Genomic DNA, 4,424 nt, shown 5'->3' on the forward strand with positions numbered 1-4,424 from the left:
TTGATACGCTCTAATACCAATGATAAGCTTTGATACTAAATTGATAGGCTTTTATACCAATGATAAGCTCTGATACCACTTGATAAACTCTTTTCTTATTACATTAAGTGTTTATTTTCATTAAAATAAAATTCATGTAGGTCGTGTTCGAACGCAAGTGGGGTTGCATTCGAACGCCCATGTGAGCGCCTGCATCAAGTTCGCAAATATACAGAATGCATATTGTGCGTTCAAACACAATCGGGCGAGTTCGAATGCCAGTGTTCGAATGCCTATATCGCGTTCGTACATCTAGAGATAGAGTTTTTTGAGTCCGTTTAAACACGATCGGGCGTGTTCGAATGTGATCGACGAGAAAGTTCTAGAATTAGGGTTTCATATTATTTTGGGACTTATTCGCTAGCCTCTATAAATATGTGGATGGCAGCCAACTTTAGTATGGAATTGGATTATTGATTTCTTGCCTCCTATCTTCTCTCTAGACTTCTCCCTCCTTCCTCTTCACCATCCTTCCACCTTTACAGTTGGCAAGATTTTTTTTAACTTCTAATCTCCCTCGACTATCGAACCACCCCTCTTCTTTGGGATCTTGACCACTTCGTTCCCTTCGTCTACTTCCCTTAATTACATCCACAATCCACGCTCATCTCCATACCCATCCATAACCATAACATCCACTCCACCCGTGACCACCACCATCACCCATATTCTTTCATGTTTTCGTCATAGTTGCAGTTCAAATCTACGAAGGGCATAAATATAAAAGTTGTAGACCAGGAAGATACGGATCTAACCCAATTACTTTCATAATTTCCTACCTACAGAAGAATAGCTAACAAATATTTTTCCACGGTTGCGCAGATTGGTTCTTGCAATAAATACAGATCTAAAGGAATTAATCCGTAGCCGAACTTTTGGTACAAGAACTCATCAAAGTGGCATCAGAGCCCATCAATTTGGTATCAGAGCTTTAATAATTTGGTATCAGAGCAGGCGAACCTCAGACTTCCATTAATGGTTGAAACAAGGAAGATAACATCAACAAGGAGACCTATGGAGAGCACACCGAGAAGGGAGGACTCAATGCACGATGATCCTAACTGTGAGGCCGATTCCATTGGAGCGACCAGGGTAAGACCGAGTCAACTAATGTCCATGGGTTCGAATATAGATAAATTTAGGAGGATGTTTCAAACACTGTTGCATAGAGTTGACAACATGCAAAAGGATCATAATGAATTCAAGAAATATGTCATGAATCGATTGGGTTCATCATCTCCTCAACGACGAATGGAGTTTCAAGAAGGACCAACGGTGGGACCTCATCGAACCGATACCCCACAGGTCTAGGTGCGTCATATGAGTGTCAATAATCCCCTCCTACCTATGCCTTCACATCATCCCCCACCTCCATTACAAAACCCAAGACCGGTAGTGGTGGAACTCAAGAGGCATGTGGCACCGGTGCGATTCGTCCATGAGGAGGATTGGCACTATGAGGATGAGGTTGATCCCTATGGAGATGGTGATGGACATGCTTGAGAATTTAGAAAAGGTGATCAACATGCACAAAGGTTTAGACCTGAACCAAGGATCTTACGCGAACCAGACAACGTAATTTGGGGGAGAACCGCACCGCTTGGATTTTCTAAAATTCCAAGGCGATGATCCAACGGATTGGATGTTTCAAGATGAACAATATTTTGATTGTCAAGGTACAGAGGAAGATGCAAAAGTCCAGATGGCAAGCTTTCACCTCCAAAGAATGACATTGCATTGGTATAGATCGGTTATTCGTGTGGTAGATTTATCAGATGGGCTAATTTTGGTAGGAGGATTACACGCAGATTTGGGACAGTGGCATATAAAGATTTTGCTGCCACATTAAGCAAGATGGTTTAGAGGACTACTGTATTGGATAACTAAGCTGAGTTTGAAAGAGTTAGTAGTCGTTGTGAGCCACCGTGGCCCGAAAGGACATTGATGAGCACATTTATTTCGGGGCAATGAGAGGAGATACATGCTGATAATCGTGCTCTATGTCCTACTACTCTTGAGGAGGCCTTTGAGAAAGCCGTGAGTATGGAACCAAAATATAGGGCTCTAAAGATGGCAACGAAAACCAATTGGGGCAACCGAGATGGGTGTTCGCACCTAGAACGCCGGCTGGAAATTCTACGATTTCAAAAACAGCGGCTACGAGCACTAGACCACGACTACCTTTGAGACCTTTTTCCGATGTCAGAGGAGGCACTAGACCCCCCGTTCGAACTCTCACACCTACCTAGGTGGAGGAGTGAAGAGCGAAGGGCCTTTGCTTTCGATGTGATGAGCGTTTCACCTCCGGTCATCGGTGTTCTAAACCTATCGGGAGTATGATGCTTATTGATGATCTTGAGGAGGATGATGAGGTTGTTGATAGTGAGGAGTGTCCAAAGGAGGGCCATGAGGAGGCCGTTGTGCAGGGCGTGGAGGAAGATATCCAAGATGAAATATCAATGCATACATATTCGGGTACTTCCACGGTGAGGACATTACGAGTGGACAGACTCGTCAGAAAGCATTGTGTGCACATCCTCATCGATTCGGGGAGTGCACACAACTTTCTAGATGAGAGGCTAGTGAGGAGTTGGGTTTGGATGCCGAACCGACCATGGGATTTGATGTTACTATTGGAGACAGCACGAAGCTTAGAGCGAAGAGCTTGTATCACCGGGTCGGTATACGGGTGCAAGGACATGACATCATTGTAGACTTGTATCCTTTGGCGTTGTGAGGAGCAAGCGTTGTTCTTGGTGCTCAATGGTTATAGAGTTTAGGACCCGTCACATTTGATTTCTAGAGCATGTAGATAAATTTAAATAAGAAAACAAAGATGTGCGGCTTGATAGTGTTCGGTCTTCGCCGATTCCTACGATGCAGCCTATGGTGGGGCTGCCTTGTGCGTATGATTTGGCTTATTTTATTCAATTAGGACCAGTAGGAGAGGAGCCTCAAATGAGTTCAGGTACTACTATTAAATTGTCTAATTTATTAGATAACTTTTCTAGACTGTTTGAGAAGCTACAAGAGTTGCCACCGAAAACAACGGTGAACCATCGCATAGAGATTGTACCCGGGGCTGCACCGGCGAACGTGAGGCCATATCGGTGTCCACATCTACAAAAATAAGTTATCTCGATGATGGTAGCCGAGATGTTGGAACAAGGCCTCATACAACCAAGTCATAGCTCATATTCATCCCTCGTGCTTTTGGTGCGAAAAAAGGATGGGACATGACGTTTATTTGTCGACTATCGTGCACTAAACGCTATTACCATCGAGGACCGGTATCCTATTCCAGTTATCGAGGAGTTACTGAATGAGCTTGCAGGGGCAACTATATTTAGTAAGCTTGACTTCAGGGCCGGGTATCATCAAATTAGAGTTCACCCGAGGGGATGTGCATAAAACTACATTTCGGACTCCAAACGGGCATTACGAGTTCCGGGTGATGCCTTTTGGTCTCACCAATGCTCTAGCTACCTTTCAAGGCCTCATGAATGATATATTTTGGTCTCTATTGCGAAGGTATGTCTTGGTATTTTTTGACGATATTTTGGTATATAGTAGGACTAAATTAGAGCTTTGGTGGTATTTGGAGGACGTGCTGAATTTGTAGAAGCAAAATCAATTAAAGATCAATAAGTCCAAGTGCCTATGGGGAGTACCACAAGTGGAGTATTTAGGCCACATCATTTTAGCGGATGGTGTAGCGGCGGATCCTCAAAAGGTTGTATGTATGACCGCTTGGCCTATTCCTACTACTACCACTGAATTATGATGATTTTTGGGGCTGATCAGATATTATCGACGCTTCATTGCTGTATATGGCAAGATTGCTGCTTCTCTCACTTCTTTGTTGAAAAAGGACTCTTTTAGATGGACGGATGAAGCCACTTCAGCCTTTGAGAAATTGAAAACAGCAATGACAATGGCACCTGTTTTAGCACTACTAGACTTCACCAAAGATTTCATTATGGAATGTGATGCGTCGGGTGTTGCCATAGGAGCTGTACTAATGCAAGGAGGATGTCCCATTGCCTATCTTAGTAAGGTTTTATCACAAAATTATAAGCAATCATTGACTTATAAGAGAGAGATGTTGGCAATTCTACATGCGGTGACAAAGTGGAGGCTTTATTTGATCGGTAGACGATTCATTATTCAAACCGATCAAAGGAGCATTCCATATTTTATGGGACGGCGTATACACACTCCGACACAGCAAAGATGGGTCACAAAATTGCTGGGGTATGATTATGAAATCCAATACAAGAAGGTAACAGAAAATAAATCGACGGATGCACTATCACGCCAACCTGATACCGTCGAGCTTGTAGCCTATTCTTCTCCGACCTTTCCCTTCCTTGACGAGTTGAGGT

The sequence above is a fragment of the Typha angustifolia genome, chromosome 11, assembly GCF_048772165.1.
Source record: "Typha angustifolia cultivar Huaian chromosome 11, ASM4877216v1, whole genome shotgun sequence".
Classification (NCBI taxonomy): Eukaryota; Viridiplantae; Streptophyta; class Magnoliopsida; order Poales; family Typhaceae; genus Typha; species Typha angustifolia.